The 12335-nt window shown below is 57.7% G+C and overlaps 1 protein-coding gene across 2 annotated transcripts in view; it reads left to right on the forward strand.

Moving 5' to 3' along the window:
- The first annotated feature begins 1306 nt into the window (after positions 1 to 1306).
- Positions 1307 to 12335, forward strand: part of SLC45A4 (solute carrier family 45 member 4) — a 79434-nt gene continuing 68405 nt past the window's right edge. The window contains exon 1 of one of the 2 annotated variants that reach the window (XM_085021604.1): positions 1307 to 1531. The gene's annotated coding sequence lies outside the window, so the exon portion shown is untranslated. Of the gene's footprint in view, positions 1532 to 3526; positions 3624 to 12335 lie in introns of those variants that run through there. The other variant, XM_085021605.1, reaches the window with a different exon arrangement.

Genomic DNA, 12335 nt, shown 5'->3' on the forward strand with positions numbered 1-12335 from the left:
TAACCCCCTGAGCAAGGCCAGGGATGGAACCTGCATCCTCATGGAGACTACATGGGGTCCTTAACCCACGGGACCACAGTGAGAACTCCCCATACTGTGACTGAGGGGCATTTGGGTGATTTCTACTTTCTGACTATTCCAAACAGTGCTGCCATGAACAGAAACAGGATCATATAAGGAGGTCCTAGGGTTTACATAGAACCAAGTACTTCCCAACGGATTTCCAAGGTGACTGCATCACTTTGCATCCGCCTCCTCCAATCTGGGTGTGAGAGTTCCAGTTGCTCCTCTACCTCGCCAACACTTAGTATTGTCAGATTTCCCCATTTTTACTGCTCTGGAAGTCGTGCAGGGCACCTTTTATCTCTAAATCCCTTCAGCAACCCCATGCGACGCACTTTACAATCTCTATATTACAGATGAAAACACGGAGGCTCTGTGAGGTGAAGTAATTTCTCCAAAGCCACTTAAACCCTGGCATGGGCACAGGGCTGTCTGATCTCAACCCATTATATCATCTGTTTCTCTGTTTATCAAGCTGCCTTCCCTGACCTTGTCCCCAGGGGTTCCCAGCACCCGCGTCCTAGGGATTACAGCCGCTCAGGCTTGCTGGGTGATACCGGATTGGTGCCCTTGGCCTGTGTTCAGGCCGCGAGTGGAAGGTTCCGGCCCAGGGTCTAGCCCAGCTCCATAGCGCGCTCATCCGCTGGAAGGGCAGGGGACAGGGGCGCCCTGAGCTTTGGGAGGTGGTGGAGGTGTAGGGAGGAGGACATGGCCCTGGGAGAGGTAGGGAAAACCTTGAGCAGTTGTTTGCTGTCGCACCTGGGGGCGGAGCCCACCCTGCCAGTCACCCGCTGAAGGGGGGCAATTAGAGGAAGCTAGGCTAGGCTCTCCCGGCCCCTCCGAGAGGAGGGGGTTTGGGGAGGACGAGGAGCGGGGTGAAAGGGGGAGAGGCGGGGGCGGCAGGTTCCCCTTCCAGCGGCCACCGAGAGGGACCCAGCCGGAGTCGGGGCTGGGTCAGGGCTCTCGTGAGGATCTGGCGCTCGAGCCGGGAGGAGCCGGGGCTGGGGGCACGAAGCAGCCCCTCCCCCGAGGCGGGAGGTGGGACGCGGTCCGGGGAGGGGCCGGCCCAGGGGCGGGGCCTCGGCCGACGGGGCGGGGCGGAGAGGTGGGCGGGGCGCACCCCGACCAATGGGCGTGTGCGACCCGGGCCCCGCCTCGACCTCCCGCGGCGGCTGCTGCATAGTCATGAGCGCAGGCCGGCGCTGCGTCAGCGGAAGCGGCGCGCGGCGGCTGTTTCCGACCTGATAAAGCGGCGTTGTCCCCGCGAGCCGGCCGCAGCCTCGCAGCGCTCTCTCCGCGCCCGCGTCGCTCGCAGACTGACCGCCCGCCCGGCCGGCCGGCCGAGGAGCAGCCGCCGCTGGACCCCTTTGCCGCCGCCCCCGGAGCGCCGCGCCCCCGCCGTCCCCGCCCGGCCCGGCTCGGCCGCCCCGCCGCGCCGCCGCCCCGCGGCCCCGGCCGGAGGAGACAGGTGAGCGGCCGCCCGGCCGGCCCACCACCCCCGGCCCCGCACCTGGCCGCCCGGCACCTGCCGCTCCCCACCCCCACTGCCGCGCGGCCGCTGCCTCGAGCTCCAGGTCCCGCTCCCGGCTCGCCCAGCATCTCTTCCCTGGGGAAGGGGCCCCTGCGCCGCTGCCGGGCGCCTTGTCCCGCCCGGACACCCACCCCCGTTCTTTGCTCCCTCCCTTCGCTCGGACTGCACCTGCCCCATCTCGTCTCTAACCTCCCCAACCTACTGGAGCGTCCCGGGCCCCTCCTCGCAATGTGCACCTTCCCGTGGACCCTTCCCCGGTCGCACCCCTCAGCGTCCCCCACCCCCATCTTCTCGGGTTACTCTACCCGGAGGGAAGCCTGGCGCCTGGCCCCTAGATCCAGACCCTGCTCTGCGCCCTCGGCCTGACATGGCCAACTTCTGAGAGTTCATCTTCTGTCCCCAGTATCTGAACCCCTCCTGCCCCAGCACGCGTACCCCCTCAGCACGCTTAGCCAGGCTTCCACACTTGGGGCTCCGAGCTACCCTACCGCGGCACTGCCTGTGTTTTTGTCTTATCTGCACTGTCCTCTGGTCTGTCCCTTTGAAGACACCTCTGTTTCCTGCCTCCAAGCTGTCTGGAGGAGAAGGGCCAGTGCATCCGTGCATCCAGGTCCAGCGTCTCTGCCCTGCAGAAGTCCTGCACATTTATCTGCATCTCTGCACGGCTTTCCCTTCCCAGTGCTGCCTCGCCCTCCTAGCGCTGTTGAGCTTAACCCATTCGTCCCCAAGGTGTGTTGCTTTTGATGGGGTTCCTGGGAAAAACATTCCAGCAAAGGGCTTTTCAGGGGAGGTATGTCACAACGGGAGGGGCAGTGGCTTGGGAGAAGCACAGCCTCCCAGTTAACCATTCGTCATGATTTCTTGGTGTGTGTGTCCAGGGGGCACTTGAGCTGCTAGGGAGTGGGAGATTTTTTTGCTTTCCGAATGGGGGCACTGATGGGTCAGACTGAGCCGCCCAGCACCCTCGGAAGCCCCAACTGACTCCAGGAAAAGGGGCCCTGTTGCTCCTGGTTTTGGGGGCATCTTTAGCCTGATCCTTGGGAAGGGAGGAAGGGTTAGAAGATGAGTGATTGAAGCACTTGTTTGGCGGGGGGTGGGTTGGGGGGTGTGGTGTCTCAAATGATCATCAGATAGCGTGTTTCCCCTGGGAAAACCCAGGTGGATCTTCCCGGCATTATGCCAGCCTGCCCTGCCCTGCCCTCCAGGTGTCCCCTCTTCTCCCATCAACAACAGACAAGTAGGCTAAGGAGGACTCTTTCTTCTGTCTTATTTGTGCTTGTAGTAGGAGAAAAAGGAAGAAAATAAAAAGCCAGAGGGTTGGTTTACTGATGGAGAAGTGTAACGTGACTGGGCATCCGGAGCACCAGCTTCCTTTAAAAAACGAATAATCTCACTTTTCTACTAGATCTGAATTATGTTTTGCAAGAAAGTTTACTAGATGCTTGGGAGAGATCTCGCACAATCCCCTTGAAGGTGGGGAGGGGCAGCGACTGTGGCCTGGAGCTACGGGGGCCCCAGCTGGGATGATGCTGGAGCGTGGAGGTTAGTGTTTCTGGAGAGAGGATGGGGAGTAGGTGGTTTTAAAAATCAGGAATTTCAGTCCCATTCTGGCTCATTGTTTTTTATGGGCAGCAGCTGTAAGGGAAAGAAGGGGATCATTTGAGATGCATATTAGGTATTTAGTAATGGGTGTGTGTGGACTGGGCGTCCCCCAGGGGGGCTCTGGGCCTTTGGGAGTTGACTCCTTCCCTTGCAGAGCTGTGTGCTGCAGCCTTGGCCCGTGTCGCATCGTGAAGGCAGAGCAGAGCTTGGACTGGGTCATCTCCAAGGAGGCTTGCAGTTCTTAACGGCTTGGGCCTCTCTCTGCCCTCAACTTTGCTTGTTGGAGAGTGGGAAGGAGTGGGAGGAGCCTGGGAAAGGGACCCTGCCCTCCCCGAGCCGGGAGATCCCGCCCTGAGGTCTGCAGGGGAGGAGGAGCTGCGGTAGCGGCAGCTCCCCGCTCCCAAGTGGAGGAAGGGAACCCCTGGGGGTATGTAGCCTGCGTTTAGGTTACTTGGTGTTGGATCGGTTTGACCCATGTTGTCAGAGGGATGGGGGGAAGGAAAGCGGATGGCCTCGCTGGGGTCTGGGCTTTGCTGTCATTTTATAACCGTGGTGTCCCTTTGTCCCTGTCACTCACCTGCACCCTCTGCCCCTTGTCCTGTGGAGCCCAGAAGCCCAGCCCCATGCAGCCGGAGGGGTGGTTGTGACTACTAGCCTTTGGGCCTGGCACGGAGTGAGGGTGACTGGCGAGCGCCGTAGGTGGCAGACAACCCCAAATTGCCAGTGCCCTCCTCGGAAACAGCTCTGGCAGAGCCCGGTCTGTAATTTGTGGAGCCGGAACGCGCTGGAAGCCGTGTTCCTGCAGAGGGTGGGTGAGGACGCTGCTCCAGCCTCGCCGCCTCTGCTTTCCCAGATTTTTTTTGTTTTTTTTTGGATCAGGACATAATTCCGTTGGCGAAGGTGCACGCAGCGAAGCCCCATTAGAAGGGCTGCCTGGACTCCAGGCCAGGAAACATGAGAGCGTTTTAGCTTTGCGGAGTGGAAATCTGACCAGAGGGCAGAAGCCTCCCAGCTGAAGGGCCGCCACACAGAAGGCGGGGGAGGACCCCCGGGCCGGAGCCCGGCGGCCACCGTCTGCAGGGGCTCCCCGGCTCCCAGGCGGAGGCCCGGCCCGCGGCCCCTCCCCCACCCGCGCCCAGACAAGCTCCCCTTGTTTGGATTCGCTTAATTGCCCCACCGAAATCAATGAACAAGGATCTTTTAAAATGTGGGACTTTCGAAATATCCTTCGAGGGGCTTTTTTTTTTTTTTTTTTTTTTAATCTAACGCTAAGGCTTTGTGAAATAAGGCACTTTTGGTGATCTGGGAGCTCGTGGACCTTTTAGCTGCTTGCAAAGGTGGCCTCTGTGCCCCCAGTCGAGCGCTGTGTGGGCACAGGCGTCACGGTCAATCCCCTCCCCTTTGGGCAGCAGTGACGCTGGAAACGTTCGCTGGGGGCCTGATGGTATTTGTGAACCTGCCTCTGTAGACGGCGCTTTAAGAAGATTAAGAGCCACAGGTTTGCAGGGCAGCAGCGTGACTCGTTGTTTCCTGGCGCTCACGCGCGCCTTTCACACCTGGCTCCCGCTGCAGTGCCATCTTCCCGCCTTAGCCCGGGGGTGTGTGTGGGGGGCATCAGCCAGTCCCGGCCACTTGCGCTGCTCCTCTCGGGTTAAACACCCTGCCAGCTTTTTGAGCGAGGGGATGGGACAGGAGGCAGGTCCCGAGGTGGAGAGGAGGGCTGAGTTTCTCTTTGGCAGTTGGAACCCCAGTTGGAGATAGAGGTCACCAGGGCCCGTAGCAGAGGCTGTGAGCCCCCAAGTGCGGGAGTTGGGGTGCTGGCTGTCCCAAGGGGACCCCCTCGCAGCTTTTCAGCTTGCTGAGCGCGGCTGCCTTGCCCTCCCGCCTCTGCTTGGCCTGAAGCCCCGGGGAGGGAAGCTTTGTTCCACCTGGGCCGTGGGTGTTTGCCTCTGCCTCCTCCCAGACCTGTTGAAGGATCCTGCCGGCGGTGAGAAGAAAACTGCCTTCCTGAACCGGGCCCGAGAGGTGCTTTATTTTGCTGCCTGCAAAAGGACCTTCCAGCCTCGGATTGTGTGGGGCTAGCCGCTTTTGAGTTTTTGGAGTTGGCTGGAGGGTCTCTCCCGGGGTTCTGCCTTTTAAACGCTGGAGCCTGTTGAATTGTTCAGCGACCAAATTCTTCCCATTTCACAGCGAGGAAAATCTTGAGTGCAGAATTCACATAGCAAACCCTGAAACAGATAAAGAGGGGTTGGAAGGCTGTGCTTATCTGGTCCAGATGTGCCTTTACAGCCAGATCTTCCCGCACAGTTTTCAACAGCCGTTTGGACCCTGCAAGACCAGAGAACCAGAAACAAGCTCCTCCTTGCCAGCATTTAAGTTACTGTTTTAGGAAAATGTATTTATTCAAAAAAAAAAAAAAAAAAAGAATGATTTTTGGTTTGGAAAGGGAAGAGACTATTTCTCCATCAGTTACTTTGAGGGGAGGGGTTTCGTCATCTCACACCGGGGATGAACTTGTTTTTGCAGAGGGTGTGGGCGTGGGGGCACCCGTGAGGTCGTGGAAGGCAGCGCTCTGTTCGTCGTGGCCGCTTACGTTAGGGCTGTTTCCGAGTTCGACCGCCTTAGAGCAGAGCTCTTCAGACGTTTTTGCACCTGTTCTGTAAAAGAACTTTGGAAAAACTATGGCTACCTTTTTAAGTTGACGTCTCAACTTTTTCTTGCTAATATTAAGTAGGCTGTAAAAGATGTAGGTTTGAGTTTACTGTAAACATAGACATTTGTTTTTTAAGTCCCCTCCCCCCTTTTTTTTCAGCTGCACCTGCAGCATATGGAGGTTTCCGGGCCAGGGATCGAATCCAAGCCGGAGCTGCTGCCTACACCACAGCTGCAGCAGTGCTGAATCCTTAACCCACTTCGTGAGACCGGGGCTCAAACCAGCGCCTTGGCAGAGACAAGCTGGATCATTAACCCACTGGGCCACAGTGGGAACTCCAACACAGACCTTTAAAATAACTATTACATTGCTCTTAAAAATTTCCAATGTGAACTACTCGAATGGGTTGCTAACCCACCAACCCCCTTTAAAAAAGGAGCAAATGGTTCTTAACCGTTGTAATGTCTGCATCTTTTTTTCTTTCTCAGCTTGTCTGTCTGCTCCATTTTCCTGTGAGGAATTTTATTCTAATGTGGTGCACTTTTATATTTGAAAGCCTTTTATTGATTCTTCTCACTTCTCCATCACAAAAGTTTACAGAAACATACAGAAAACATTTCTGTGATCATGAGGCTGTGTTAACTCAATCCAGAATAATTTTTCTCTCACTGTAAATATTATCACTACAGAATTGATGACAGAAGTGAAAATGTCCTGTTGAGCTCCGTAATCACCGAGGGAGTTCCCGCTGTGGTTCAGGGGTTAAGAATCTGACCACAGCGGCTCAGGTTGCTGGCGAGGTGTGGGTTTGATCCCTGGCCCCGGCGCAGTGGGTCAGAGGAGCTGCTGTTGCTGCAGCTGTGGCTTAGGTCACAGGTGCAGCTCGGATTCAGTCCCCGGCTTGGGAACGGCCGTGTGCTGCAGGTGCGGCCGTTAGAAAAGAAAAAAAGTTCCCGGATGCACAGAATAAAAATGCATCCGAGGAGCGTGTCTTAAAGGGCTGGCGGCGGGGGCGGGGGGGGCGTCCCTTTAAGGTGCCTCAATAGGAGGAATTATCCACCTGTCCTTGTTGCCGAGGGGACCTGCCCTGAGCGGAGGGGCTGGGACTTCCACCCCCGGCCTGTCGGTAAACTGAGTCTGCGTCGCCCCCACCCGAGGACCCCGAGGACCCCTTTGCCTTTGCACACCGGCCTTAAAGTGCTGCCGCTCACGGGACTGCTTGCTGCATGGGGGTGTCGGGAGCCGTCGTCACTCCCTTCACGGCCACCTCAGTGATGAACTCTGCCCCTTCATACCCAACTGCGTGTTTTCTGATGCGCCGTGTGGGGGCGGAAGATGACACATGTCATAAATGTGTTTTGGTGCCAGGCGAGGCGCTTTTATGTGGTTAAAATTTAAGCCTATGGAATTGTGCTTTGGGTTAAATTTTAATTTTCCCGAAAGAGGTTGGAAGCTGCTGTTGGCTGGGCTCTGCATTCTGAAGACGGGTGGGGGCCCAGCGGGTGGGGGTTTGCAGGTGCCCCACGCGGCCTGAGGCTTCCAGAGCTGCGTGGGAGGCCCCAGCCAACTGAAATTTGATAGGAAAGTAAGTTTCTTAATTAAAAGACAAGGCATTCCCGTCGTGGCTCAGTGGTTAACGAATCTGACTAGGAACCATAAGGTTGCAGTGTTCGATCCCTGGCCTTGCTCATTGGGTTAAGGATCCGGCGTTGCCGTGAGCTGTGGTGTAGGTCGCAGACGAGGCTCATCCTGTGTTGCTGTGGCTGTGGTGTAGGCTGGTTGCTGCAGCTCTGATTAGAACCTTAGCCTGAGAACGGCCATATGCCGTGGGTGCGGCCCTAGAAGAGACAAAAACAAAACAAAACAGCAGGTTGCTCCGCCTTCATGCCCCAAAGCAGGAAATACCTGGGTATGTGGCGCCTGGCACACAGGAGCCCTGGCCGGTACCTGCCCGGGGTGGGGAAGAGGACAGGCTGCTCGCCCGGCTCTGGATGTGCTCTTGTGGGTCAGGCTCACGTCTCACTGTCTCCCGTCCTCAGGTCCAGCCCTTCAGAATCCGCTTCAGGATGCTTCCCCTCCAACGTGGCCTTTTGACATCCAGGGACAGTGTGTGTCCTCAGATGGAGAGGCTGTGCCTTTGTTTCCAGAGCTAAGTGAAGGGAGCCGCTTGTTCCGGGGTCGCGTCCTGGGAGGCCTGGGGTCTCTCTAGATAGTCTGACGTGGGCCCTTCGTGAAAAGCCCCAGAGGGGCGCCTCCTCTGATCTCTGAGCCCACATCCCTGTCCTCACTCCTTGGCCTTTTAGGCCTTGATTCTAAAATCAAGGATTAAGGCTCTTAGGGCAGGGCTTAGAGACAGGCCTGGCTGCTTGCAGAGAACAGGCTGCCAAGGCCCCGCACAGTGGGCTCAGTTGCCCCAGGAACTCCTGTCTCACTCGGGGCTTGACTCCGGCGTGCCTGCCTCGCGCGGGAGCTGGAGTAACCGTTACTGGGTTTTTCACATTGCTTTTGTAAAACCGTTGCATTAAACGCTTGGTGGGGGAGGACTTGCCATTGGGCTCAGTGGTTACCGAATCCACCTAGGAACCATGAGGTTGCAGGTTCGATCCTTGGCCTTGCTCAGTGGGTTAAGGACCCGGTGTTGGATGAGCTGTGGTGTCGGTTACAGATGCGGCTGGGACCCTGCGTGGCTGTGGCTGTGGCGTAGGCTGGTGGCTACAGCTCCGATTGGACCCCTAGCCTGGGAACCTCCATATGCCACGAGCGTGGCCCTAAAAAAAAAAAAAAAAAAAAATCAAAGCTTGGCTGGCCCCGCACGCTCTGCACACCGCTACCCTCTGCTGGATGGAGCCAGACCTTCTCCGTGATTCTGCGAGCCATTGGAAGCAGCTGTGATTGGGGCTGGGGAGGGGCTGCGGGGTCGGAGCTGTCTGCTTCTTTGATGGCGAGCCTGGTGGGACGGGGAAGCCCGAGGAAAGCTCAGGCCTGTTGGCAACGTGTCTCGCCAGCTCATCCTTGGATTATTCGGATGCCTAGTGTTCTTAATTCTTAAGAGGCTCAGGAAGGGCCCTGTGCCTTATTCTGCAGCAGGAACATCCTGGAGCCCGTGTTGTGCCATCCCTGGCTTTGTGACTTGGCCGGAAGCTGCCCACTGCTCCCAGCTTCAGCCTCTGTATTTGTTCCTGACACATAGCTGGTCCCGAGGAACAGCACAGAGGGCTGGGCGCCTTGTAGAGCCCTCTGCTCATTTCCTGACAGAACCCGGCCAGGGCTGGGCTGCATTTTACAGGGAGGAAACGGAGGCACAGAGAGGTTAAGCCACTTGCCCACAGTCACACAGGGCAAACCCTAGAGCTCACCCACGGGGGCGCTGGGCCCGAGGCCTCTGGCTGTGGGACGCGGCCACCCTGACGACCAGCAGGGGTTGCAGGTGCATCAAGAACATGCACGTTTCTGAAGTTTGGGGATGGTGATTTTCTCTTCAGTGCTGTGACTGCGTAGAAAAGAGTGAATTTTCCCAGGTGAATGATGTTTAACCAAATGCAAAATAAAATTGGGAGCGTTTTTTTTTTCAACAAGTGAAGGAGCGGGTGAGTGTGAGGAGAGACAGAAGCCTCGTGCGGAGGTGCAGGTGCGTGGGGCGCGCCGGCCAGGGTCTCGGGGGCTTGGGGACAGACAGGCAGGGCCACTGGCTAGTTATCAGTCCTTGGTTGATTCCCAGCTGTTTGAGCAACTTCTGCAGAAGAGGCTGTGCAGCGATAAGGGCCCCAGGGGAGACGGGCCGTTTGAGGTCGTCCAGCCGAGACACGCCTTTGCTTCGGTCGTGTGGGTCTGGGAGAGTCTGGAAGCCGAGTGAGTGAAGGCTGTGCTTCCTGTCCGGTTACCGTACAGTCTGGGGAAAGACTTTGGACAGTTTTAATATGGATTTCCTCAAGGCCTCTCAGAACCTAGTCGGTCCAGGGCTGTATTCCTGCACACGTCTGCCTGGGCTCGGAGCCCTGGGGATGCGGGCTGGGGTCCCAGGTCTGCCCCTCACGGCACCGCCCACTGCCCCGCCTGCCCTCCCAACCCACTCGTGTTTGGTGACAGTCCAGGGTGCCCTTGACTTTAGCAGCCTGAACAGGGGGTGGCTGGGATGTGGGGTTTTTGGGGAGGAATCTGCAGGGACAAGCTCCTGAACTTCTAGCGAGGCCGCCGTGTGAGCTGAGCCTGGGGCTTTTGTCATTAGCTCTGATGAGTGGGGCTCACCCTCAGCGCCTGGTGGCTTTGGGGTGCCTGGGCGCCACCCGTCCTCTGAGTGTCGATGGGGTCTTTGCAGCCCCCAAGAGTCCCCTGGATGCCCTCATCAGGCACCTGTGAGCTCGGATCTTGGGCCAGGTTGTGTGTGACGTGCCAGTGAGATTCAGGGTTAACTTGTGAATTTGCTGACTGCTCTGCAGGAGGGTGGTGTCCCCACTCTATAGATGGGAAAACCGAGGCCCAGAGCCCTTAAGTGACCCACCTGGAAATCTGTGTCCTGACTGAATAATACCTCTTCCAGAGAATGTGCCAGGGACAGTGCGAGATGCAAAAGCAGATTTAGCCTAAGCAGAGAGGTGACAGCTGAAGAATGATACACAAATGAGCGAGGATTCAGTGCTGGTCCAACACACAAGAGAATTATTACCACCTTCAGCTGAGCCCATTCAGGGAGGACTTCTTGGAAGTGGAGGCTTTTAGGAAGAGACAAAGCCTGACTGTCGGGGCCTGAGGATGCGGCTGCTGCTTTGGATGGTGGAGGTGGGACGTACCTTCCACGGCATCTGTATTAATAAGTGATGATGTGGCCAGGGATGCCGCCAGGAAAGAGTCATCATGGAGCTTGGATGGTGGCCTTGCCAGAGCCTGACCCTCTGGACTTCTGGGAGGGGCAGGAGCTCTGCTCCAGAGCCAGGGGGGTGGGGCAAGATGCACTGTTGGCTGCTGTGTAGTCCTTGAACTTCTCAGAACCTTGCAGCAGAAATGCTCTGTACTGCGTGTGGTATTCACGGGCCTCTCTATGCCTGCCCTCTGCGCCCACCCTCTGTGCCTGTCCACTGCACCTGCCAACTGTTATGTGCCCCTGCACCTGCCCTCTGTGCCTCCCCCCTATGGCTCAGTTGATGGGAGGGGCTGCCTTCAGCACCGTGCGTTTGATCCAGGATTAGATGTGGCTTAAGTGCATTTGCACATGGACTGACCGAGCCCCCAGCCCTGGTCAGGGTGTGTCCCTCCCTGCCCACTCAGCTGCTTTCCTGGCCTGCTTTCCTGTCTCCTGGCCTCAGGGTCCTGGTGCCCCCTTGCTGTGGTGAGGGCTCTTGGGCAGCTCAGGAGATAGTGCGAGGCTGGTGCTTGGTGAAGCCGGCCCAGCCCGGGAAGGTGGGCGCTCCAGGCTGGCTTCTCTGCCCGGCGGCCCATCACACGCCTACGGGGCAGGTAACAGCGAAGGCCTGTGTCTGTTGAAGGCCTGTGTCTGTTGAGCGCTGAGAGCTTTACACACCCAGCTTCTCGTGACATTTAAATTTAAAACAGCCCTTGATGAGCGATTATCCTCATTTTGAACATGAGGAGTTCCCGTTGTGGCTCAGTGGTTAAGGAATCTGACTAGGAACCATGAGGTTGTGGGTTCAATCCCTGGCCTCGATCAGTGGGTTAAGGATCCGGTGTTGCCATGAACTGTGGTGTAGGTCACAGACGTGGCTCGGATCCCTCATTGCTGTGGCTGTGGTGTAGGCTGACGGCTATACCTCCGATGGGACCCCTAGCCTGGAAACCTCCATATGTCGCGGGAGTGGCCCCAGAAAAGGCAAAAAAAAAAAAAAAAAAGAAAGAGAGATAGCCTTCTCTTTATTAATGGGCTCAAGGGACGGGCCTCGGCTCACCTAACTGGAAAGCCGTGGCTCTGCGTGTTCCGGGCTGCCCCGACCTTGGGCTGTACCTGCCGGCCGATTGCAGCGAGGAAGCTGAGGCCCGGAGCAAGGAGGCGCCAGGTGCCGCAGAGACTGGACCCACTGCCTCCCGTGGGACTCTGACTCGGGACCCACTGCTTAACCTCAGGGTCCCCACCTCAAAACAGGCACAGTGGTCACAGACCAGGGGAGCTTGGGATGCCCGTAAGCCCTGGGAGCACCCACAGGTCCTCCTGGGCCTGCCACGTTCCTTGGTTCTTCTGGGCTCCCCGCTGTCTCCTGTGGCTCTCTTGCACTGCGCCCTGTGGCCCTGGATGGCCAGGGCCGCTCTCCTGGCTGTCGCGTGGTCGTACATGCCCGCTTCCCTCCCTGGACACCAGAAGACAGATGTCTAGGCTTGGTGGCTACTGAAGCCTATGTGGATGGCCGAAGCGTGGAGCCTGCAGTCCTGTGCCCTGCTCCACGGAGTGTCTGGGTCCCTACCTGCCACTTCCCTGCTTCTGTCGCTGTCCTGTGGACCGGGCCCCTGGGAGTGCCCTGGAGGATAGGAGAGGGAGGCCTG

The sequence above is a fragment of the Sus scrofa genome, chromosome 4 (genome assembly GCF_054392235.1).
Source record: "Sus scrofa isolate SSC_HxYL_T2T_F1_AM1 chromosome 4, Sscrofa_HxYL_maternal_Yorkshire_Landrace_v2.0, whole genome shotgun sequence".
In the NCBI taxonomy this organism is placed as follows: domain Eukaryota; kingdom Metazoa; phylum Chordata; class Mammalia; order Artiodactyla; family Suidae; genus Sus; species Sus scrofa.